At 45.1% G+C, this 27,475-nt stretch overlaps 1 protein-coding gene across 3 annotated transcripts in view; it reads left to right on the top strand.

The window, feature by feature from the left end:
- LOC137432257 (pleckstrin homology-like domain family A member 2) overlaps window positions 1-25,941 on the top strand; it is a 42,673-nt gene extending 16,732 nt beyond the window's left edge. For all 3 annotated transcript variants that reach the window (XR_010985464.1, XR_010985463.1, XM_068124029.1), the window contains one exon: window positions 24,514-25,941. The gene's annotated coding sequence lies outside the window, so the exon portion shown is untranslated. The remainder of the gene's footprint in view (window positions 1-24,513) is intronic.
- The last annotated feature ends 1,534 nt before the right edge of the window (window positions 25,942-27,475 follow it).

A 27,475-nucleotide genomic window follows, 5' to 3' on the forward strand; every position in this document is an offset into this window, starting at 1 on the left:
GGTTGTGCTTCGCCTGACCGCTGTGTTGTGGGGTTGTTGTTCGTGCGACCGCTGTGTTGTCGTGTTGTGGTTTGCCTGACCGCTGTGTTGTCATGTTGTTGTTCGCCTGACCGCTGTGTTGTGGGGTTGTTGTTCGCGCGACCGCTGTGTTGTCGTGTTCTGGTTCACCTGACCGCTGTGTTGTCGTGTTGTGCTTCACCTGACCGCTGTGTTGTGGGGTTGTTGTTCGCACGACCGCTGTGTTGTGGGGTTGTGCTTCGCCTGACCGCTGTGTTGTGGGGTTGTTCGCGCGACCGCTGTGTTGTCGTGTTGTGCTTCGCCTGACCGCTGTGTTGTGGGGTTGTTGTTCGCGCGACCGCTGTGTTGTCGTGTTGTGGTTCACCTGACCGCTGTGTTGTGGGGTTGTTGTTCGCGAGACCGCTGTGTTGTCATGTTGTGCTTCGCCTGACCGCTGTGTTGTGGGGTTGTTGTTCGCGCGACCGCTGTGTTGTCGTGTTGTGCTTCGCCTGACCGCTGTGTTGTGGGGTTGTTGTTCGCGCGACCGCTGTGTTGTCGTGTTGTGCTTCGCCTGACCGCTGTGTTGTGGGGTTGTTGTTCGCGCGACCGCTGTGTTGTCGTGTTGTGATTCACCTGACCGCTGTGTTGTGGGGTTGTTGTTCGCGCGACCGCTGTGTTGTCGTGTTGTGCTTCGCCTGACCGCTGTGTTGTGGGGTTGTTGTTCGCGCGACCGCTGTGTTGTCGTGTTGTGCTTCGCCTGACCGCTGTGTTGTGGGGTTGTTGTTCGCGCGACCGCTGTGTTGTCGTGTTGTGCTTCGCCTGACCGCTGTGTTGTCGTGTTGTGCTTCGCCTGACCGCTGTGTTGTGGGGTTGTTGTTCGCGCGACCGCTGTGTTGTCGTGTTGTGCTTCACCTGACCGCTGTGTTGTCGTGTTGTGCTTCGCCTGACGGCTGTGTTGTGGGGTTGTTGTTCGCGCGACCGCTGTGTTGTCGTGTTGAGCTTCGCCTGACCGCTGTGTTGTGGGGTTGTTGTTCGCGCGACCGCTGTGTTGTCGTGTTGTGGTTCACCTGACCGCTGTGTTGTGGGGTTGTTGTTCGCGCGACCGCTGTGTTGTCGTGTTGTGGTTCACCTGACCGCTGTGTTGTGGGGTTGTTGTTCGCGCGACCGCTGTGTTGTCGTGTTGTGCTTCGCCTGACCGCTGTGTTGTGGGGTTGTAGTTGGCGCGACCCCTGTGTTGTCGTGTTGTGCTTCGCCTGACCGCTGTGTTGTGGGGTTGTTGTTGGCGCGACCGCTGTGTTGTCGTGTTGTGCTTCGCCTGACCGCTGTGTTGTGGGGTTGTTGTTCGTGCGACAGCTGTGTTGTCGTTCCCACCACGTGTGTGAAAGACCAAGGTGATACTTTATAGCTGGATCGACATTGAAACCCAGGTGACAGCGCAGAGACGAGTGATGGTCTCTCTGGCTGTCCTTCCAGCCCAATGCCTCTGATCCCATTAAATACTAATGCTGTGACACCCACGACATCGGTTTCAGGGCATTTCTCTTTAATAAGAAGTCAAAGTTGTCTTGACCTTCAGAATCCAGTTTTATTCCTATGGAAGAAGTCCAGAATGGATGAATGAAACATCCCGAACCCTGAGAGCCCCTTAAGATCTAGGTACCATTGTGATTTGCTATCTCATTCCCATCCATGTTGAATCTTGATAAACGAGTAACGAGTCGGTTCATTCATTGAGCCTCAGAACAGCACTGTCGGGTGTTCTTGAGCAATAATCGAGGCTCAGGTTCGACAGTTCAAACCACTGAGTATCTCGGTCCAGGAACACATCATTCAAGGTGCGAAGCATATATCCGAGCGAAGGGGCCATCATGTGACTGCAACAAATATCGTGATGTGAGACGGAACGTCATTTTCATCATCGCTGATGCCGACACAATCTCGGATGAAGGCCACCTTGTGGTCGAGACCTGACCATTGCGCACTCCGCTCCGCAGCTGTACTCAACGGCGCCTTAATTTTTGGATTTTCACAACTATACCATTTGTTTTGCCACTTTGATACTCGCCTTGATATTCACGCAAGATTGATCATTGTTAGCCCGTCCCCTGTGCGGCGGGAGATGGGCTTTTTGCAATCACGTGTTTAACTTTTTTACCTTTTTTTAAACCATTTGAATTTTGTCATCAAATTTTCAGCAAAGCTTTATTTTGTGAATATGGAGAAGGCAAATTAATAATTTGGTCATAAGGTCAAAGGTCAATACAAAATCATCAATTTTCATCCAATTGACCTGAAATTTTAATAATTTTCATACTGGATCACTGAATTGGTTCACCAATCAAAGATAGAACCCAATCAAGGTCTCTAGAGATGGACTTGTATCCTTGAGATTGTCCATGCTTGGCTACAATCTTGTGTCTGACCTCCTCAGATAATTCTCTGGTTTTCTTTCTTTTCTCCATGCTCATTGCGGTACACACAGTGACACAAAACAGCAGAAAGGCTCCTTTTCTCCATTCAAAATGGTTGAATGAGTGATTTTTATATTGCAGGCACCTGAAACTCACCACAGGTGAGTTCAATTCCAAAGTAAAGAAGAATCACCTGCTTGAAATCTAATTATTTCTAACAACTTCTAAAAGTTGCCAATAATATTGTCCGGGCCATTTTAGGATTTCTGCGTGGAATAAGCTAAGATTTAGTAATTTTTACACCTTTTTTTTGTTTTCTTCCACTGCAAACCAAAGAAATACATTTGTCGATACCAAAATATTTTTGGATTTCAACAATTTTCTGGAAGAAATGGCGCATTAATTGAAAAAACTTGCATGGGTGCCAATATTTTTGGCCACGACTGTATAAAAACCACCTTTAGAGGCCATTTTTCCCCACAAGCGGGGCTTGGCCTTTTTCGGGGACCGTGGTTGTTGTTGTTTTTCGGTCCCCTTTTTGAAGCAATGTTTTACGGCCGGATGCCCTTCCTGCCGCCAACCCTTTTTGTCGCCTTTTTACGACAAGCAGGGAATTTTTATGGCAGGGCCACGTGGCAGGGCAGGGCCACGACTGTATGTGCACTGTAATTAGACCATACCTTTCCATCCACCGTGGTTTGTAGTTGGAAGCACCTGAGCATTGTTTCCCACATCCCAGTGGACGTGGACTGTTCGTTGGTGCACCTTAAAGATCCCACGGTCTTTCATGAAGAGGAGGTGTTATTACCGGCACCTTGAACAAATTTCCGCTCTAAATTGCGGGGCGAATTGCATCAGCGGAACAGTTGCGCTGCCAGTAATGATGTAGCAAGGAGCCATGTGCTGCATACGAAATAATCAAATGGCAGTGGCCTGCAATTTTTAACTTCTTTCCGCAAACTACCAAAATTCCTTGTGTTAATGATGCCGTTGCCATCACGACAGCCTCCATGATGCTCGAGTAATCCTCTGTGTCCCATCGGCTGTCTCCAAACGATTGAGCTGCCTTGTTTGAGGTGGTTTTGTTTCTCGTGATACGAGGAAGCAGTAAACGTGAAGGGCACATTGCTAGTGTGCCGATGTTTTCGGGTCCCAACGGCTGTTTGGATTGTGTTTTTGTTTGTTTTTCCAACTATATGCTGCATTTGCTGCATTTCCTGGAAGGAATTGTTCAACTCGTGACGTCATAAGATGTAATTGTATAAAATGGACTTTGATCACATGATTTATTTGGCTGAGTGAAGGTAACACCAAAGTACGAGCTTGGACGCAAGACATGCTCCACGCTGCAGTGCGTTATTTTTGCCTGACATCATGGAGGTGGTTTTTGAAAGTGTATTTTGTTTTTACTGAGCTCAAAGTGGAATCCATCAGACAGGATGATGTACAGAGTGGTGAAGAAACCCTGGGCACATTTTGAAGAACGATACCTGCAACAAACAACTGAGTTTATGCTTGTTTTTTGGTGCAAAACAAAACATGATTACTCGTTGAACAGTCTACTCGGTCTAATATAAATGAAACAGATTTTGTTTTTGTTTTTTGTATACAAGATTGAGGCTCCTGTAAGTGCTAACGTCGATCACAAAAAAAAACAAAATAAAAAACGGACATACAATAAAGGGAGCGGGAGAGAGGGAAGCACACAAGTACAACAGCAGAGAACAGGGACATTGGGAGATCTGTGGGAGGGAGAGGGCTTGGGGGGGGGGGGGGGGCGTGGGATGGTATAAAACATATGGACACTGCTAGGACTTCGAGGAAAGAAGTCGGAATTTCAAAAAGGTGGATCTGGGGTGAATTAACGGGGGTGGAAGAGATCAAGGTTTTGGATGGGGGAAGATAAGAGATGGTGGTGAACAGCAGTTTTGAAGACCTGGAGGGAGGAGTGGGATTCAAGAGAGTGAGGAAGTTTATTCCAGAGGTGGGAGAAAAGAGGAATGAAAGAGTGAAGGTGAGCAGAGAGCCGAGATTTTGGCAGTTTCACAAGAAGAGGGTTGCCAGCAGATCTTGTGCGACCTGTAAGAATATTTGGTGGACAGAGCACAGATAGAGCTGTGGGAGCTAGGTTGGATAGGAGTCGGTAGAAGACAGAAAGACCACCAACCTGCCTGTGGTGAGTGAGTGAAAGTCCTCACAATCAGCTTCATCGTGGGAGATTCCAATGATTCTGAAAGCTTTGGTTTCGTTTCAACAGCGTGAAGACGAGCTAGGTGTGAGGAGGCAGGAGCACCAGCTCAGATGGGAGAGCAGTATCCCATTGAGCTGCGGATGAAAGCCTTGTTTGTGGTGAGGAGCTCAGGTGTGCCAAGGAAGGACTTCGCACGACAGAGGATGCCCAGTTGGTGACTGGCTTTGGAGGCCAGATTGGAAATGTGGTTTTCCCAGGAAAGATCATGCCAGATAGTGAGACCCAAAAGCTTGAGTGACAGAACTTATTGGAGAGGATTGTTGCGAAAGTAGATGGGAGGGTTGTCCAGTTGCTCTTTCCGCAGAGACATAGTAAAAGTGTGAGATTTGTCAGGATTGAAAGACATGTTCCACTTGTTTGACCAGTCTGTGATTTTATCCAGGTCTGCAATGAGTGAGGAGGCTGCAGACTGCCGATCTGAGGGATGAAGAATGGAGCGGCAGAGAGTGGAATCATCAGCAAAGAGATAGAGAGGATTTTCCAGATAGTCGGAAAGATCATTGATGAAGACCAGAAAAAGCACAGGGCCCAGAACACTGCCTTGGGGAACTCCAGCCTGAACAGGAAGGAGAGATGAGAGAAATCCATTTAGGGCCACACATTGACTACAACCACAGAGGAAGTCCGCAAGCCATGAGTGGAGATTTCCATGGATACCATAGGAGGAGAGTTTGGTGAGCAGAGCGGGGTGCCAGACCGTATCGAAGGCACGTGATATGTCGAGGGAGACAGCTCTGATTTCCTGTTTGGCATTGAGGACCCCCATCCATTGTTGAGACAGCAGTAGCAGCATGTCCAGAGTAGAGTGACCTGTTCTGAATCCAAATTGATGATCGGAGATCAAGCCATTGGAGGAGAGGAAGGATTTGATATCCAAAGCAATGATGGCTCCATGGCTCTGCTGATCATTGGGAGAAGACTGATTTAATTAAGTTCTGAATCAAAATCAAAGGTTCTGTAATATTAACAGTGAAATAAAGAATTGTGGAGACCAAATACTTTAGTCAATTTTTTTTTTTTTGTATACAAGGTCGAGGCTCATGAAAGAGCTAACATTAATCACACAAAAAGTCAAACCGACACATTAAACACAAAATAAGGGGAGCGGTAGACAAGATTGGGAGAGAAGGGGAAGGACACAAACACAACATTTGAGAGCAGGGTCATTCAGAGAAATTTGGGAGGGGGAGGGCTTGGGGGGAGATGGGAGAGGTATAAAACATATGGACACTGCAAGGACTTCCAGGAAAGATGTTGGAATTTCAAAAAAAAAGTGCATCTGGGGTGAATTAGCGGGGGTAGAAAAGATCAAGGTTTTGGATGGGGGAAGATAAGAGATGGTGGTGAACAGCTGTTTTAAAGACCTGGAGGGAGGAGTGGGATTGAAGGGAGTGGGGGAGTTTGTTCCAGAGGCGGGAGAAAAGGGGAATGAAAGAGTGAAGGTGAGCAGAGAGCCTAGATTTTGGCAGTTTAACCATAAGAGGGTTGCAGGCAGATCTTGTGCGACCTGTAGGAATATTTGGGGGACAGAGCACTGAGAGAGCTGGGGGAGCAAGGTCGGAGAGGAGTCGGTAGAAGACAGAAAGATCACCAACCTGCCTGCGGTGAGTGAGTGAAAGGCCCTCGGAGTTAGCTTCATCGCAGGAGATTCCAATGATTCTGAAATCTTTGGTTTCAACAGCGTGAAGCCGAGCTAGGTGTGAGGCAGGAGCACCAGCCCAGAGGGGGGAACAGTATTCCATTGAGCTGCGGGTGAAAGCCTTGTAAAATGGTGAGGAGCTCAGGTGTGCCAAGGAAGGACTTCGCACGACGGAGGATGCCCAGTCGGCGACTGGCTTTGGAGGCCAGCTTGGAAATGTGGTTTTCCCAAGAAAGATCATGGCAGATAGTGAGACGCAAAAGCTTGAGCGACAGAACCTATTGGAGAGGATTGTTGAGAAAGTAGATGGGAGGGTTTTCCAGTCGGTCTTTTCGGAGAGACGTCGTAAGAGTGTGAGATTTGTCAGGATTGAAAGACATGTTCCACTTGTTTGACCAGTCTGTGATTTTGTCCAGGTCTGCAGAGAGTGAAGAGGCTGCAGACTGCCGATCTGAGGGATGAGGAATGGAGCGGCAGATCGTGGAGTCATCAGCAAAGAGATAGAGAGGATTTTCCAGAGAGTCGGAGAGATCATTGATGAAAACCAGAAATAGCACAGGGCCCAGAACACGACCTAAGGGAACTCCAGCCAGAACTGGAAGGGGAGATGAGAGAAATCCATTCAGGGCCACACGTTGACGACAACCAGAGAGGAAGTCCGCAAGCCATGAGTGGAGATTTCCATTTATACCATAGGAGGAGAGTTTGGTGAGCAGAGCTGGGTGCCAGACCGTATCGAAGGCACGTGATATGTCAAGGGAGACAGCTCTGATTTCCTGTTTGGCATTGAGGACCTCCATCCATTGTTGAGACTGCAGAAGCAGCATGTCCAGAGTAGAATGACCTGGTCTGATTCCAAATTGATGATCGGAGATCAAGCCATTGGAGAAGAGGAAGGATTTGATGTCCGAAGCAATGATGGATTCCATGACTTTGCTGATAATTGGGAGCAGGCTGATTGGTCTGTAGTTGCAAGGATCTGTTTTTGCACCTTTTTTGTGTAAAGCGGTAATGTTTGCTGATTTCCAAGATGCTGGCAGATGACGTTGAGCAAAAGAGAGGGTGAAAAAAAACAGAGAGAGGGTGAGATAGAGCAGCAGTACAGGATTATAGGACCCGTGGGCTGATGCCGTCTGGTCCAGTTGCAGAATCAGAGTCGAGGTTTGACAAAAACTTCTCCACCTTGTCAGGAGAGAAGGACACAGAGTCCAGGAGCAGTTGGGTTCGACTGGGAAAGGTGGGAACAGAGAGGTATGGGTTTGGGACACAAGATTTTATTACCTGAGATATGTGCAGGTCTACAAGAGCTTTGTGTTGCTCTTGTTGTTGTTGGAGGTTGATTCTTGAAATGTGCACCCATTGGTCAGACATCTGCAGGACTGCAGCCACATCTGTCACCTGAATCCATGCACCAATTAGCACAAGATGAAATGATATAGCTGCCATCTTGGTTTTCCTTTGGGCCGAACACATTAGGCCTGTAGGCCTCTGCTTATTTATTAATTTATTATTACTTAATTATTAATTATTACTTACTTATTATTATTACTTTGCAACTTATTTTTCGAGAAAATTGTGAGTTATTTGAAAAAAGTGCAAGGGTGCCAATATTTTTAGCCACAACTATATATATTCCCGGTGTGTACCCCGGTTTAGAATAGGTACACCGTATATGGACGGCGACTAAGTAATAGGCGACTAAGGGTTGGCGTCAGGAAGGGCATCCGGCCATAAAAACATTGCCTCAAACAGGGAACCATGATTGTCATGGGGCCCGCAAGGCTAACCCCCGCTCTAGCAGGGAAAATGGCCTAAAAACGATCATTCATTCATTGTATATGTCACTTTGTTATCTTTGAACTGTATAGCCTGGGTTTGATTTCTATAGCAACGTTAAACTATCCAATTGGTGCTTCGCAGGCAGGGGTTGCATCGCAATGTGCATCATCCTTTGTGGGTGTTAAGCCGGGTGTCCTATCTGCTAGCATTACTTGACGAACATTAAAGAACCTTCAGTTACCTCGGTGAAGAGTAGATCAGTATCTTCAATAACCTGAATAAATTACAAATTCCTACCTTTACTGCCACTGGGAAGGCAAAGGCAAACAACCTTGTGTAATATTTTCCATTCGGCTGCTTTGGCAAAACCGATGAGAGAGAGAGAGAGACAGACAGAGACAGACAGAGACAGAGAGAGACAGAGATAGACAGACAGAGACAGACAGACAGACAGAGACAGACAGACAGACAGAGACAGACAGAGACAGACAGAGACAGACAGAGACAGAGACAGACAGAGGCAGACAGACAGAGACAGACAGACAGACAGAGACAGACAGACAGAGACAGACAGACAGACAGAGACAGACAGACAGAGACAGACAGACAGAGACAGACAGCCAGAGACAGACAGACAGACAGACAGAGAGAGACAGACAGAGACAGACAGACAGACAGAGACAGACAGAGAGAGAGACAGACAGACAGACAGAGACAGACAGAGAGAGAGAGAGAGAGAGAGAGAGAGAGAGACACAGCTCGACATCAGTTGAGCTATTGGTGATGATCAGATGTTGAACTACTCCGCACTCTCCCTCTACCCCAACCCCTTTTTCCCTATCAATGCAATGCAATGTGGGAGTGCACGTTTAATTCTCCATTAACGTAATTTGCCCCCAGATGCCAGGCAGATGGTGATGATAAATTCAGTAAAAACTTCATCACGAGTTTGTAAGTGGTCTAGTATATGGACTGCGGGCCTAGTGTTAGGACTGTAGTTTTGTCAGGCCAAAAGGAAGCGCAGGATGTACCTGCACCTGATGGGAGAGTGCAGCAGCTTCTAAAATCCACTCATTACTGTTGTTACACATTTTGCTCATTGATCTGCTGCCTGGAAGCATCCATCGAGTTCTATTTGATAGCAAGTTGTGCAGCAACGTGACAAAGCTTTGTGGAATTCCTGATTATTCGTATGGTCTTGAGTTCACCTCACTTGGTTGTGGATCCGGTTCCTCCTACAGTTATGGTTGTGGAACTTTGCCACGCTGAACTAATCTTTCTGCTCTGCCCATTGGTGCACTAATTCTGAGGGCTGGTGTAAACTGCATCATAATGATTCAACAATACTCTAATTTCGCATGAAGGTTATTTTCGGGAACACGTGTGAAAAGTCTTCTATTTGGGGGTGGGGGGGGGGGGGGGGGAGGGAAGGGAAGTCCGCACTTCAAGTTCCAAGTCGTGGAGGATCCTGTCTCCGTTCTACAATTGCTTACCTGATTTGGGAGGAGATCTGCGTAAGTTTTGCAGGTTTGCATTGTCCTCGGTATTGTGAAAGGTGATGTAGAATTCCACCACATTTTAACCGCTTCATGTTGCGATATTCTAAAGACGAGTGCAGGCAGCGATATTCTAAAGACGAGTGCAGGCAGCGATGTTCTAAAGACGAGTGCAGGCAGCGATGTTCTAAAGACGAGTGCAGGCAGCGATGTTCTAAAGACGAGTGCAGGCAGCGATGTTCTAAAGACGAGTGCAGGCAGCGATGTTCTAAAGACGAGTGCAGGCAGCGATGTTCTAAAGACGAGTGCAGGCAGCGATGTTCTAAAGACGAGTGCAGGCAGCGATGTTCTAAAGACGAGTGCAGGCAGCGATGTTCTAAAGACGAGTGCAGGCAGCGATGTTCTAAAGACGAGTGCAGGCAGCGATGTTCTAAAGACGAGTGCAGGCAGCGATGTTCTAAAGACGAGTGCAGGCAGCGATGTTCTAGAGACGAGTGCAGGCAGAGATGTTCTAAAGAGGAGTGCAGGCAGCGTTTCTCGCTGCATGTGAGCGGTGACGGTGCACTGCCCACTCGCTCTTCCTGGCCTTGGACAATCGGAGCTATCGGGCGTGGGTTTGCATCACTGCACGAGGTTAATCTGGCACATGGAATCTGTACCCTAAATCGCGCACCGTGGATGCGGGATGTGGGATGCGGACCAAACCGCCGTGCCTCGCACAATTACAACATCTACATGATCTCGTCACTCTACTCGAACTTGTGGTTTCCTTTTTGCTTTTCTTTTACCTGCTTTCAGCATCACCAACCGGAAGTGGACGTTTCCTCTCTCTGATATTCCTGTGTTTCCTTCTTTGGCCATTTTGATGGTTTTGCGTGCACCTCAATTTGGCTTGGTTTGTTGTGTCTCTTTGTCGATGGTCCAACTCGTACTGACAGTAAGGATATTGGTGAAGTGGCTTTAAGCTTGTTGTACTGTGATGGGTCTATCACAAATGGTGCACATCAGTTTTCCTGCCGTTTGGCCTTTTTCTACCGACAGGAGGAGCCAGATGGTGTGTAGGAGAAAGCTCAAGGGAACAGACAAGGTGGAAGTTGAAAGCAAGGATTTGTTTTCCGACATTCGTTTACCTTTTGGAAAAGTTTGCCTTATACACAGCTCGATGTATCATTTGTAAGGTTGTGTCACTGATTCATTCTCCCTGAATGTTGTGGCAGGAATTTGGAATCTCACCAAGTTGCCTGCTCACACAAATAGTTTGTGGGGTCGTTAATGTCGACCAGCAAATGCTGGCTGATGGAAACGCAGCTTAATGTTCCGAGCCGACTGCGTATCAGAAGAAAGATGACCGTTTCAACCACGGCTGCTTGAAAAGCCATGCTGGCTAGTAATAATCCCTGGGCACGGTGAAGACTCCCCGGAGGCATTGGCCGAGTGGCGCAGCGAGCTCGGGTAGAAGCACCCTGAATGCGTTCAAGGAGCATGAATCAGCTCACCAGGGAGATTATTTTGCAGAAACGGTGAAGGAGCATTGGAGGCATCGACTGTAGGCAGGTTCCTGTCGTCGTCTTGGTGAGAGAGCCCTGGGGGCATCGATTTCCTGCAGTAGGTCCTGGCAAGAGTGCCCTGGGGGCATCGACTTTCTGCAGTAGGTCCTGGCAAGTGCCCTGGGGGCGTCGACTTGCTGCAGTAGGTCCTGGCAAGAGTGCCCTGGGGGCGTCGACTTGCTGCAGTAGGTCCTGGCAAGAGTGCCCTGGGGGCATCGACTTGCTGCAGTAGGTTCTGGCAAGAGTGCCCTGGGGGCATCGACTTGCTGCAGTAGGTCTGGCAAGAGTGCCCTGGGGGCATCGACTTGCTGCGGTAGGTCCTGGCAAGAGTGCCCTGGGGGCATAGACTTGCTGCAGTAGGTCCTGGCAAGAGTGCCCTGGGGGCATCGACTTTCTGCAGTAGGTCCTGGCAAGAGTGCCCTGGGGGCATCGACTTGCTGCAGTAGGTCCTGGCAAGAGTGCCCTGGGGGCATCGACTTGCTGCAGTAGGTCCTGGCAAGAGTGCCCTGGGGGCATCGACTTGCTGCAGTAGGTCCTGGCAAGAGTGCCCTGGGGGCGTAGACTTGCTGCAGTAGGTCCTGGCAAGAGTGCCCTGGGGGCATCGACTTGCTGCAGTAGGTCCTGGCAAGAGTGCCCTGGGGGCGTAGACCTGCTGCAGTAGGTCCTGGCAAGAGTGCCCTGGGGGGCATCGACTTGCAGTCGGTCCTGGCAGTGAGCCCCGAGGGTGTCGACTTGCTGTAATAGCTCTTGGTCAGAGAACCTTGCGGGCATTCTTGGCAGCACACAAAATAGTACAGTCGAACCATAGACTCGCCAGTTGTGGAAACGTCACTGAACAAACAGCAACCATTTTGAGCCCCGGTTGCCAGAGGAATGGACTCCAAAAGCTGGCCAGATCAAATCACAAGAGAAAACATGTCAGAAAAACTCCCTCGGTTTTTGGCGCGTCGGGATTAGGGTCTGCCGTTAGGCGAAGGTATGAAAGGTTTAACCACAAGATGAGAGGTAAATTATGAATAGCAGTGATTACTCATCATGGGTAATGATTATAATTAACCTGTCATGAAGTGCATGGGTTTAATTGTCGCATGAAGGAAACTCGCACACATGGAGGTCACCGACTTCGATCACTTTTTGAATTTTCATTAAAGGGGCAAATGTGATGTCTTTTTTCGAAAACTTTCATCGACTGATTTTTATACTTCCTAGTTATCAATGCACCTGATATAGTTCATATGTTTATGGGAGACGACATCTTAAATGTCCAAAACTGAAAATGGATTTAAAGAAAGTTGGGACCCATGCGGTGTCTTGCGCAACTAACTTTTGAGAATGAAAGAAAATTTCTGCTCTAATTGCCCCATTGTTTCAAAGTTTTCCAATGGAAACTTTGGGTAGACAACAGACTTTGGTGAGACAGACTTTGGAAAATTATATATTTCCTCTCTGGAAAGCCAAGTTGCTGGCCCAAGGGCAATTTTATTAAGCTTCCCCCTATGGAATGGCGCAGTGGTTCTTAACCTGGGGTGCCCGCATCCCTGGGGGTGCGAAACGTCATTTTTGGGATTGTGAAACATGCCGACCTGTTCAATTACAAAGTTGGTAAAGGAGTGCTGAGATTATAATTCTAAGTCTTTAATTCTTGGACCTGTCCTAAGTCATTGAGTTTTGACGAGGAGTGCGAGAAAATATTCTGAGAACCGAAGGGGTGCGGGCACCAAAAAAGGCTAAGAGCCACTGGCTTATGTGGGAAAGCTTATTACTGTTGTAGGAATTTTTTTTCTACAATTGGCGACCCAAATTTTTAATGGGCCACAGAGTTTCTTCGACCCCGAGGAATGCTAAATTTTTATTTTTTCAATCCAACTTGAGGTCTCAAATGGACTTGCAAATCACAAGGGAAAGTTTAAAGCGATGAACTTATGTGTACAAAAATTATCTTACTAACATTATCTTGTTTATGGTAACAGCCAACTTTATAATTATATCGTGCTGTTTGTCTCCCACACGCTACCTGGCAAGAGACTATACATATGTATATCCTAAAAGGGAGTGCAATACCTCGGCGATCAGTCCTGGGACCATTATATTAGTCCCTTACCGGTGTACACCGGAGGGGACTAGAGGTTTGCACGCCGTCCCTCCGTCTGTCAGTCCGTCACGCAAAGAACAGTTTTCCGGACTTTTTTTCTAAATGCTCAATGCTAATGATTTCAAACTTGGCACATGGTTTCCTCATGATAAGTTACAGATCAAGTTCGAACTTCATGACGTTTCGATCATTTTTGACAAAGTTATGGCACTTTGAACTTTGGGAATTCTGATAATTCTGATGATCCTTAACTCAGTGCCATTTTAAGTTTTAATTTCCTTTAAAAAAGATTTTCTCTGCAATAATAGGACCGATTGAGATCAAATTTCCACCGTCGGGGGGACTCGGTCTGTAGAATATTTTAATGGTAATTATGACGTCACAGGTCACATGGTTCGGCCGCCATATTGTTTTTCGTGAAAACACGAAAACCCCCTTTTCTCTGCAACGGCTGAACAGATCGAGGCCAGACTTTGCAGGCAGAATCGCATACCCATGACGAACAAAAAAGTCAGCGGGCATGACGTCATGCGTCACATGGTTTCAGAGTTATGACGTTTTTAAGCATGAACCTTTAAAACCGAGCCCCTCCCTCATTTTTTGATCCAATCGAGGGGAAACTTCACAGATCTGTTCAGCATGTCAGTCTACTAAAATGTCCTTTTGGAATTTGTGATAGGGCATGTGGTTTGGCAGATATCGTTAATTAAACGAAAATATTTTAAAAATGGATATCTCTTGAATCGGTAGTACCTCAGACCGTGAGTTGGTAATTATATAATTCACACAGTGCAATACGTGCAGGCCGCTCCACGGAGCGACCTTGCGGGCTTATCAACGAGGTGAGGCGTGACACACATGTGTCTCAGCATACCTCAGATCAAGTTTGAAAACCAGCATCAACCGTGCATCAATTTGCATATTCGATCATTTTTGACAAAGTTATGGCACTTTGAACTTTGGTAGGGGACATGTATTGCAGCGCAATACTCAGAATGCTTGTTATTCATAATTTACATCAATGATTTGGACAGTGGGGTTCAGAGTCAGCTTTCTAAATTTGCACATGACACTAAGTTTGGAGGTAAAGTAGCGGAGAGGGTAGTGATAAGATTCAGGAAAGTGCATTTATTTTAATAGATTCGGCAAAAGATTGGCAGATACAATTTCACATAAAGAATGTAAGATGTTGGGGATGGGTAAGAATAATGAAAATAGAGATTACAGGATGGTAAACAGACAGGACAATGCCAGGTAACAAGGGTAAAGCAAACAGAGGTAGGGGATACTAGTAGGGGATAGATTAAAATCAAAAGAAGTAGTTTTAACATTGTATAGGAATTTAGTGAGACCCCATCTCAAATATTGTGTACAGCTTTGGTCTCCGCAACTCAGGAAGGACATAGCTGTCATTGAGAGGGTTCAGCACAAGGCTACTGGATGGATTCCGGACCTAACGAGACTGAGGTATGAGGAATAGCTGAAGGAGACCGAACCTTGCGCATTAGAAAGGAGGGGATATTATGGAGATGTTTAAGATAATGAAGGGTAGTGACAAAATAATTATTCAGCAGAATAGACATTGTGGTCACAGCTTGAAGGGGGAAAGAGAGGAAAGGACAACAATAAGGCAAGAGTCTTTCATTGAGAGAGTAGTTGATGCATGGAATGGTCTCCTCAGAATGGTAGTAGCAGGAGAAACAATAGATACGTTTAACCTGGAATTGCAAAGGTACCTAGAAACATTGCAGGTTGAGGGGTGAATGGATATTTGCAAATTTCGTTGGTAGATGGGCCTAATGGACTCATCCCACATTGAAGTTCCTTGTGAAAAAAAAAAGGTGAATTCCCCTCTTCCTCCTTTTTGAGCCTGGTGTTGGCTTAGCGGTTAGGGTGCCGGCTTGGGATCCTGGGTTTGAATCCCGGTCGATCGCTGAATTAACACCAGGGCGGTTGACTCAGCCTGTCATCCTTCCGAGGTCGGCAAATTGAGTACTAGTTCACTGGTAATTTCCCTGTGTGTTGCAAGAGGTGACCAACAGGGTTGGTGGCAGGAAGGGCATCTGGCGCTTCAAAAAGGGGACCACTGTGCCCGAAAAAGGCCAACCCCCACCCTGCGGGGAAAAATGGCCTCTAAAGGTGGTTCCCTCTTTCTCCTTTTTCTATCTCATCGCAGTTTTCTTTCCTTCAACTCCCATATCTGACCTTCATTCCAAAAACCCTTTACCTTTCTCTCCCTGTTGTCATTCCCCATCTGGCCCTCACCTATCCATTTGCGTATGTAATATGTAGATTGATCCTAATGCCTTTCTTGAGAATGAGGATGTTTCATTTGAGTTTTCCATAAATCCCTTGTCCCGTACGTTATGGCTGTGGGTGACACATTACCGAAGCACATTACATGAAGATTTTGGTGCTGTGGATGACACATTTTTGGTGCTGTGGTTGCTTTTTTATATGTGTGCTGATGCAGTGCCCCTCGTATGTTAGAACAGGAATTTGCTCAGGGTGCTGATTACTCACCCACTCTTTGCAAAGGACACCGGGGGATCTTTAATATCCACCAACGAATGTCTGCAGATGGGGCCCCCAGTTTTAACGATCATCCCAGGTATGCAAGGACATCGAAGCCTGACCTTGCGTGCGAACCATCCGTGAAGACGGTATTAGTCAGGTTGAGATTCAAACCCAGACTATCGACGGATCAGACGCGAATGTGCGTATAGCTAGGCTATCTTGCCAGCCATTGTGTGAAGGTGTCTGGCGATCAATACCGTGAACAAAACGGTGATGTCCGCAGCCAATTTGACAAACGAATTTCCTGCCTGCAGATTTAATGAAAGCTCTGCCCTTTTTCTTCCTTTGCCGCAGGTTGTGCATTCTCGGAGCAGCATGCATCTTGGCTTGTCACGCCATTTAGGTCCGGCCGACTCTGCGGAACCCATGATGTAGTGTCTGCACGTGTGTGGAATGTCAATGTAACGGCAGGAGACCGTCGTGCGCATGTGTGCGCTATTGCTGAACGGCCCGGTGGGATCTTTGGCTTTTTCTCCAACCTACTCCATCTCTGTTTTCCAGAGCCCGGTAGCATATAGTTCAGAGGTCGCACACTCACTTTCGAGCTGTCTAGTCTCCCTCAGATGAGCCGCTAAGCTTGGATCCTATCTGCCAGAGTAGGTAATGCACGTGTGTGTGCCTTAACCTACCTGTGCTTAATTGGCAACGCATTTGTGTGTCTAACACAGACTATCTGGTGCCTAACTACAAATTCCGGCCTCAACCGGCCATGGGGCTCGTTCCGGTTTGCCCGTTGGTGGTGGCCCACAGGTGTCGTCATTCAATAGGTATAAATCGTCCGATTGTCCGAAACGCGCACACCTTTTGTACATGACTGGGTGACTTAAATGTTGTGGTTTTTCATCTTTCTGACGGTCATTGGAAATTATTGTTCTCTCGGCATCAAATGTCCAGCAGCGGCACTCAACTTGAACTGAAAATCAGTGTCTTTGTCAGGATTGGGGGTGTGGGTCCTCCGCCATCTATGACACTACCAGCAGATTGCTATCCCTTACTGAAAATAGAAACCCATACTCTTACCTGGTCTATTGCTTAGGGGCAATCTAAATGCATCGAGAAATAATAACAGAAAAAAAAGCAAAAGGGAAGATAAGGAGGGGAGGAAGTGAGATGTATGGAACATATGGTAGGAGTGAGTGGGAATGTAGTCGAATTTCATGCTCACAATGTCCACATTCTTATTGTTCACCACCTTTCACTGGAAAAAGTGGAGAAAGTTCCAGCTAGCCTTGAATCTGCCTCAGTGATGGGCCCAGAAGGTGTCGGTTCCTGGGTTCTCAAATCCTGCTCTGCTGCTGTCGCTTATCATTTGCTCTCTTCCGTCCGTCCTTCACCTTCGGCTATCTCCATATCTGCTCCAAAGATGACGGACATCACTCCAATACACAAGGGCTATCTCCATATCTGCTCCAAAGATGACCGACATCACTCCAATACACAAGGGCTATCTCCACATCTGCTCCAAAGATGACCGACATCACTCCAATACACAAGGGCTATCTCCATATCTGCTCCAAAGATGACCGACATCACTCCAATACACAAGGGCTATCTCCATATCTGCTCCAAAGATGACCGACGTCAATCCAATCCACAAGAAGTGTGCAAAAAATAGATAATCGTTAAAAAAGGTCATTATTGCAGTCGATATCAAAATCTTTCCTTTCCTAAAATGGACTCCATCGCACACTCTCCTTCAGACATGCTGCTGATTTTCATTCAACAATAGATGCAAGTCCTGAATATCAAGGAAGAGGTCAAGGAAGAGGTCACTCTGATCCGCTTGCTAAGTCTTCTGCACGTACCTTCTTGACCTGATTATTTCCTCCGCTCACACCATCAGTGCACAGCCCTCAATAGAATCCTCTCATCTCCTCTACCAGTGGTAGATGGAGGCTGGAGTGCTCCAAGGCTGCGTCTTGGGCCCAGTTCTGTGCTCGCTATGCATTGATGACGGCTCTGATTCTCTGGAAACCCTCGTTTCCTCTTCACCGGTGACTCCACATTACACCATCCAATTCCACGTCACACTTTCAGGGTAGCAGTAGTGGCTTACAATATCTCCTCACCTGGAACGAATCAGCTTCTGGTGTAACACTCGGAACATGTCTTTCAATCCAGGCAAGCTCGCATTCTCACCGTACATCTCAAGAAGGACCGTCTTCTACCGACTCCTCTCTGGCCTTGCCCCCCCCCCCCAGCTCTCTCTGGGCTCTGTCCCGCAAATATTCCTACAGGTCGCACAAGATCTGCCTGCAACCCTCTTATGGTCAAACTGCCAAAATCAAGACTCTCTGCTCACCTTCACTCCTTCATTCCTCTTTTCTCCCGCCTCTGGAACAAACTCCCTCACTCTCTTCAATCCCACTCCACCCTCCAGGTCTTTAAAACAGCTGTTCACCACCATCTCTTATCTTCCCCCATCCAAAACCTTGATCTTTTCTACCCCCGCTAATTTCACCCCAATTCCACTTTTTTGAAATACCAACTTCTGCCCTGGAAGTCCTTGGTGTCCTTGTGTTTTATACTTCTCCCTCCCCCCCCCCCCCCCCTTCCCATGCCTCCTCCCCCCAAGCCCTCTCCTTTCCACACATCTCCCTGCTCTCAAATGTTGTGTTTGTGTGCTTCCCCTTCTCTCCCCATCTTGTCTTCCGCTCCCTCTTTTTGGGTATTTTGTTTGTCTGGTCGATTTGTTTGTGAAGTAAATTTTAGCTCTTTCACGAGCCTCGATTCAGTATACAAAAAAAAGCAAATAAAAAAAAACGAACCCACCGCTCTATTTCCACAATCAACCACTGGAAGAAGTTCTGTTTCTCAAACTTCTGGGCCTCACCATCAGCTATGATCTGTTGGGTAGAGCATGTATCAAAGCTGTCCTCCAAAGTCGGCCATTAATTTGGCATCCTCCATGTAATGGCCATGTCCGAATTTCTCGCAGCTTTACTAGGCCTCTATCTGTAGCTCATTGGAGTACTGGTCCCCCATGCTGGATGATGCCCATACTTCACACCCATCATTCATTGATGCTGTGACATCGAAAGCATCTCTCACAAAGAAGGAGAAGCACATGGACAGTTACTCCATAATTGTACACAGGTTGGTATAATGGTATAGCCTCTGGTTTCTCCCACAGCTTCTCAGGTAGAGTTCCCTCTGCCCGTATATCCCTCCTTCCCTACAGTCCATGCAGGTCATTCATATTCTTCCAGCAACCCCTCTCCTTTTGAATCTCCCAAAATCCAGGTTTACTGCACACCTCCACCCCTTTGTCGCTCTTTCATCCTCTTTGATAAACCTCCCACAGCCTTGACTTGATACTGTGGAGTGTAGAACAAACAAAAATGGGAACCAGAAATGATGTCCTGCCACCATTATGATATCTGGTAGATTGTAGTTATACACACACACACACACACACACACACACACACACACACACATAGACACACACAAACTTGAACACACACAAACTCGAACACACACACACACACACACACACAGACTTGAACACACACACACAAACACACACACACACACACACACACACACACAAACGTGAACACACACACACACACACACACAAACTCGAACGCACACTTACACAAACTCACACACACAAACTCGAATGCACACACACACACACACACACAAACTCAAACACACACAAACTCGAACACACACACACACACACACAAACTTGAACACACACACAAACTTGAACACACACAAACTCGAACACACACACACACACACACACACAAACTCGAACGCACACTTACACAAACTCACACACACTCGAATGCACACACACAAACTCATACACACATACACACATACACACAAACTTGAACACACACAAACTCGAACACACACTTACACAAACTCACACACACAAACTCGAATGCACACACACAAACTCAAACACACTCGAATGCACACACACAAACTCATACACACATACACACACACACACACACACAAACTTGAATGCACACACACACACACACACACACACATACACACATACACACATACACACACACACACATACACACACATACACACATACACACACACACACACACATACACACAAACTTGAATGCACACACACACACACACACACACACACACACACAATGATGTTACCATGGAGACAGCAGATGCTTTAAATGACCGACTGCCGTTGACTATCGTATTAGGTATTCCGACGAACAAATCCCTCGATGAGCTTGCCCGCCTTCATCCTTAAAATCACAAACCTCTGTGGTTTTCATTGGACATTTCGTAACCTGAATTATCAAACGTCATTCCTTTGCTTGGACATGAGTGTTCCATTCTTTATTTATTTGTTTCCAATTTATTGGCCCCGTGTGTTATTTGTAACATGAAGGTTGTTTGAGAGTATTTCCTGTGAGCTCCGGTCAAACCGACTTGTTTGTGCTTCACAGACGAATACCATTATGAACGTTTCCATGGAGACTATGTAACTTTGGGTTTCCATGACAACCACGTGCCATTTCCTTTGGGTATCGCGAACGGAGATGAAAGGGGAATCTGCTCGTCCCACTTTGTCCTTGAGCCTGACAATCAAAAGGATGGATGACTCAAACAAAAGCATACCATGGTTCCACTGTATATTAAATGTATAATGATCACAAAGTGCTTTCAATGAAATTTTCAATCCACATATTTCTAAAGTGGTTGAGATTTAATTTTCCTGTAATCCTCCATTACCGCCACCACCGAAGGTTGGTGGAGGTTGTTTTCACCCCTACCTGATGTTTGTCTGTGAACAGGATATCTCAAAAGGTTGTGGAAGGATTTCGATGAAATTTGGTGGACAGGTTGGGTGTGTGACGAGGTAGAAATGATTCGATTTTGGTGAAGATTCAAATCCGGATCCGGATCAGATAAAAAAAAATTGAAGTGATTCTTCACCATTGAGTGATAGCACTAAAACCGATATAGAGCATAATATTTGAAAAGGTTGTGGACAACTTATGACAAAACGAGGCAGATGAGGTGGTTAGGCAACAAGATACAAGCCCGTTAGATTTTGGTTCAGGTCTGGATCCACACCTGTGGAATACAAAAGGTAAACTGTTCAGCCCGGTAGAGGTATGCTCTCGGCCGAGTTCCGTTCTAGTTACAGTTTGTAACTTGTGAACTGGACAAAGAAAAACGTTTATATTTTTATATATCCATGTTAGGCCTTGCACCTATCTGCTGCTATCCCATAAAATTAAATAAATAATTATGCTTCATTCATGCTCTTTTGTTTCGGTACATCCTGGTCCATATGTATTGTTACCCCGTGTGTGTGTGTGTGTGTGTGTGTGTGTGTGTGTGTGTGTGTGTGTGTGTGTGTGTGTGTGTGTGTGTGTGTGTGTGTGTGTGTGTGTGTGTGCTTTGTAACAGGCTCAGACTCATTAATGGGGTGAATCTCCAACAGGAAGTGTTTGACATTAACTCTGCAGGATGCCCAAGCCCAAGCGAGAGGCACAAGTGCAGAAAGCTGCAGCTAGGGGAGAGAACCTATAAGAAACCCTAGTGCTGTACAACAACAAAGGCACATTTGTCAAATTTACTATTACCTCAACTAAGGTAATCCTAATGACCAATTTACCCCTAAGCATTCTGGTCTCATCCTACAAATTTGGGCATGTCCCTTGTAAATTCTCTTTCTGTGATTTAGCAAAAGCAGGTGGCTTGGTAGTGAGACCCTTTCTCCGGTCTCCACACCTGGCTTCGTCTCAATACCTTGGGGCTTACTTGGAGCGTCTACCCAATGGTGCCTCGCTCATGGCGTGGGCCCTCTCCGACTCCGGCCCTGCTCTCTTGGTACTCACAGCATGGGCCCTATCTTCGGCACCAGACCGAAAACTCCAACTTCTCCAAACTAACCTGCCGATATGGCATCTCCACGGGCATTCAGCCATGCAGGAGGCCCTAAGGCTCAGTGCCTTCAATACCACACTCCTTTTAACTCTCAGGCCACACTCCCAGTGCACAAACTCTTCATATGCACACAATTACTGCAATTTTCCGAGCCCAAGGACCAGCAGCTTTGCAGCGTCCATCCATCGCCAAATTGGTTAACCCCACTGTATCACCTCTGTAACTACATGGTATTCATAGAATACTTACCCTGCGCAGTCAACTTGGTGTGAGCCAACTCTTCTATTTTTGAACGTTTCTTTTTTTTTTAATCCAATATGGCTGCCAGACCACGTGAGCGATGACATCATAAATTTATATTCTCTAAATAATTGTTGCATAGATCATGCTCAATAAATTTCAAACTGATCAGACTAAGCGTTGTCCCTGTCGAATGACGTCATAATTATGGCACCAATGACGTCATCGTTAACAACACTTATTCCACATTATGGAGTTCTTTACAATGAGCCACGTTTCAATTTTAAAAATGCTGACACGGCACATACTTTACTTTACTGAAATGCAGACACAAATGTTCTATTTTCGTCAGAAATCGTCGGAATTTCGCCAAATCTGTTTTGGTCGTGTGTTAATATACCTCAGCGATTGACAAATCTGAAATCAGAATTTTATTTGAGGTCAAAATGACCCCGCGAGGTCGCTCCGTACTTTGCCTGCTCGTTATGTGCAGTGTGATAATTAATTCCATGCCCACTCTATATGACTCTTCTTCTTCACGTATTAACAACTTCTAGCTTCCAGAACGTACATCCAATCATCTTGAAATTTTGCACACATGTTACACTTCATTACCTCTACTATAATATAAAGTTTCACGTCGATCAATGAAGCGGTTCAAGAGTTATAATTTTAAAAATATTTTCGTTAAATTATTTATATCAGCCAAACCACGTGACCTATCGCAAATTCCAAAAGGACATTTTAGTAGACTGATATGCTGGACACATCTGTGAAGTTTCCCCTCGATACGATCAAAAATGAGGGAGGAGCTAGGTTTTAAAAGTTTATACTTAAAAACGTTATAACTCCGAAACCATGTGACGCATGACATCATGCTCGGTGATTTTTGTTCGTCATGGGTATGCGATTCTTCCTGCAAAAATTGGCTTCGATCTGTTCAGTGGTTTTGGAGAAAATTTGATTTTAGTTGTTTTTCAGGCTTTTCACTCAAAACAATATGGCGTCCGAACCACGTGACCTGTGACGTCATAATATTCACTAAAATATTCTACAGGAGGAGGCCCTCCTATGGTGAAAATGTCATGTCAATCGGATCAACGGTTGCCGAGAAAATGAATTTTTAAAATGCAGACACGCACGGACGTACAGACACAAATGTTATATTTTACGTATAACACAAATGTTATATTTTACGTATAACACAAATGTTATATTTTACGTATAACATAAATGTTATATTTTACGTATAACACAAATGTTATATTTTACGTATAACATAAATGTTATATTTTACGTATAACACAAATGTTATATTTTACGTATAACACAAATGTTATATTTTACGTATAACACAAATGTTATATTTTACGTATAACACAAATGTTATATTTTACGTATAACACAAATGTTATATTTTACGTATAACACAAATGTTATATTTTACGTATAACACAAATGTTATATTTTATGTATAACACAAATGTTATATTTTACGTATAACACAAATGTTATATTTTATGTATAACATAAATGTTATATTTTACGTATAACATAAATGTTATATTTTACGTATAACACAAATGTTATATTTTACGTATAACACAAATGTTATATTTTACGTATAACACAAATGTTATATTTTACGTATAACACAAATGTTATATTTTACGTATAACACAAATGTTATATTTTACGTATAACACAAATGTTATATTTTACGTATAACACAAATGTTATATTTTACGTATAACACAAATGTTATATTTTACGTATAACACAAATGTTATATTTTACGTATAACACAAATGTTATATTTTACGTATAACAAAAATGTTATATTTTACGTATAACACAAATGTTATATTTTACGTATAACACAAATGTTATATTTTACGTATAACATAAATGTTATATTTTACGTATAACATAAATGTTATATTTTACGTATAACACAAATGTTATATTTTACGTATAACACAAATGTTATATTTTACGTATAACACAAATGTTATATTTTACGTATAACACAAATGTTATACGTACGTACCCGAATGCTTAACCCTGTATTTCGCTTCGCGAGCGCAGGGTAACTAGAGGGTCCCTCCAGCAGGGGGTGGAGGATGTACTCTCACCACTCACTCCCCACACCATGCACACCTAAATTCAGCCCACTCATTCCACATTCACTTCACAGTCGGACATTTCTCCCCACTCATTCTCCATGCATCCCAAATTCCAATGGAGCAAGAAACGCAAAGGAGAAGAAAGCTGATTGTCCCTACGAGTTCGACAAATCGCAACGTTTCATCCATATAAAATTTCACATCTCCTCCAATTGTCTCGTCACACAAACGTCATATCATATCAATTCAACCATGGCACACTTTACGCGTGCACAGCTTGAACATTTGCTCAATGTGCTCCACCATGCAGTGCCCCTTACTTGTACCACAGTTTAGTTTGACCAGGCAGGGGTAAAATGCTCAGCACCGATGCCTGTGTCCGTTTGGAATTTGATTCTTACTTTCAAAGCCGCTTCGCTTGCCTCAACGTTCACACCTGATGATGTTTCTGCCCCGCAGGTTGTCCCGCCAAAGCGCTTGGTCATCTACCATGCCGTCCCCATCATCGCCGCCATGAAGAGTTTCCAGAACTGGAGGAAGGCTCCGTCTCTCCTTAGGCTCTCGGTGCCGCCGGAAGGGAAGCACCAAGCCGACTTCATCCGCACCTGCATTTACGATCGCCATCTTTCCACCACGCAGCTTGCACGGCTCCATAAGGAATTCCGGCGTCCCCACCACCATCTTTTCCATCCTTGTCTGTGTTGCGCGTCTCGCAAAAACCTCTTCGCATTCCCAGGTCCCGCACCATCACTTTTAAAAACATCTGCTTTTGTTTCTGACTCGGTTTATTGTTTCATGGAGCCCTGCCTTCTGTTCTTTCAGCCTTCTTTGATCCCATGTCCCTAAGATCTCCCTCGATACATCCTGCTGTGGAATTTGAGAGAGTGGGGTCCAAAATGCGAGAGCTTACTCCTGGCTTTTCTTCACCATTCCTTTGTTTCTCCAACTTGCTCCCTTGAAGTTTCCCACCTTTCCTCCACATTAGATCTCCCCCATCAAGTTGGCAGCACACTTTGTCTGATCATCACATTGTGCTTTTAAACTTGCTTGGTATCGCGTATGCCTCTCACATGCCTCTCACATGCCTCTCACATGCGATTCGCTTGACGATATGATCAATGCAGTCTTTGTCAAACGATGTGATTTGATTTCTACGTGAAGTGCTGTCTGGTTCTCGATGTACGTTGCGGTTCTGCTTTTACCTGTTTAGGAGCCATCTCGTGAAATGCTCTTTGCTTTTTAGCTTTAACCTGGAGATGAATCTGGGATCAAGATGGTACCTTAGGTACTAATCATTTCCTCTTCCCCATGTCGTGAAAGAGCTGCTTACGACCGTCGCCGTTAGGAGGCGTTCCTCGGCCAGGTGTCTCCATAAACCGATCGACGGTTGTGCGCAAAACCCGTGGATATCCACTCCCGTAGAACATGCATGTTCTTGTAGCGTGGTGTCATATCTAACATGTGTCAAGGTGATCGTGCGTAGATTCCACGAGGAAAGGTCCAGTTCCGTTGTGTGCTTCCCCTGAACGCTGCAAGCGTCGTGCGTTGCATGTACGAGTACCCCTGAAAGCCAGCACTTTGGCCTTGACCCGCTTGGTGTTATCGGTCTTTAACGTACGAGACCTAAAGAGTTTCGATTTTATTTTAAAAAGAAGATTTTTACCTCTTGGGTGTTTTTTGAGACGAATGGCCCATGTGGTCGGACTGGTGGGAAGGGTGCACTTTTTCTTGCTGACGATGTATGTTGTGCTCGTTTCTCTGGGTGTATTTTGTCCTCATGCTTTATTAATATAATTGCTTGTTAATCGAGTAAAGACCAATGTAATGTATACTTGCACGTCTGCCGCCGTTTGTATAAAAGTCATCCATTGGAGTTGAGCTGCTGAAGTTACTGCTCAATGTTTATTTATTCAAAGGAATCGTGGAAGGAAAGAACGCACCTCTCCATCTTATTGGAAACAACAACAACAACAACAACAACCCTAACTTGGCTTCATAACAGGACAAAATGAACGAGAGAGAGAGAAAGAAAGAAAAACACCAACAGGAAAGTTGAAGGACAAGATAGAGCGAGACATGGGGAGGAATGTGGGCAGGACAGGATGCATGGGATGGACAAGATGGATTCAGAAGTTAATTTTCAGGAGGAAAAACTGTAAATGTGAGGAAGGAGGGCTTGGGAATTGGGTGGGGGAATTAACGAGGGTAGAAAAGATCATGGTTTCGGATGGGGGATAATATCATCTGACATGGTGGTGAACACCTGTCTTGAAAACCTGGAGGGGGATTGAGATTCGAGAGAATGTGGAAGTTGTTTCAACATGCAGAAAACAACACCAATAACGAGTAGTGATTCTGGATTTGGGTCGTTTTAAGAGAACGGGGTTGATTGTGGACCACGTGAGATCTACAGAAACCTGGGCGAGGACAACGCATGGAAAGAGCAGACCCAGTAGGCACACAGACATTGGATCCACGTTCAATGAACGTCAAGATTCGACGTGGACCCGAGGTTGAAAACGAGTTGGATTTGCAAATTGGATCAACGTCATTTTTCCAACGTCGAATAAACGTTGATACAATGTCACACTTTCAACGTCGATGTAGGGTCGAACAACCAACATTGAAACAATGTCATTTATTCGATGCCAACGGTGAAACAACGTTGAATGACTGTCGGGTTTTGATGTAGGTATTAATGTTGAGTCTCAGGTTGGGTTTTGGTTGTCCGACGTCGCGACCTCATTCCAACCGTTATTCGACGTTGAAACAACGTCGTGTGCCCGCTGGGGAGGGTGCACGACCAGAGGGGTGATGGTAAAAGACAGAGCTAACACATAAAACACAAAAACAACCAGAGATACATACAACATTATATAAACAAACACATAAAACACAAAAACAACCAGCGATACATACAACATTATATAAACAAACACATACAACACAAAAACAACCAGAGATACATACAACATTATATAAACAAACACATAAAACACAAAAACAACCAGAGATACATACAACATTATATAAACAAACACATACAACATTATATAAACAAACACATAAAACACAAAAACAACCAGAGATACATACAACATTATATAAACAAACACATAAAACACAAAAACAACCAGAGATACATACAACATTATATAAACAAACACATACAACACAAAAACAACCAGAGATACATACAACATTATATAAACAAACACATAAAACACAAAACCAACCAGAGATACATACAACATTATATAAACAAACACATACAACACAAAAACAACCAGAGATACATACAACATTATATAAACAAACACATAAAACACAAAAACAACCAGAGATACATACAACATTATATAAACAAACACATACAACATTATATAAACAAACACATAAAACACAAAAACAACCAGAGATA

This window comes from Myxine glutinosa, chromosome 8, assembly GCF_964187855.1.
Source record: "Myxine glutinosa chromosome 8, kmMyxGlut1.1, whole genome shotgun sequence".
NCBI lineage: Eukaryota > Metazoa > Chordata > Myxini > Myxiniformes > Myxinidae > Myxine > Myxine glutinosa.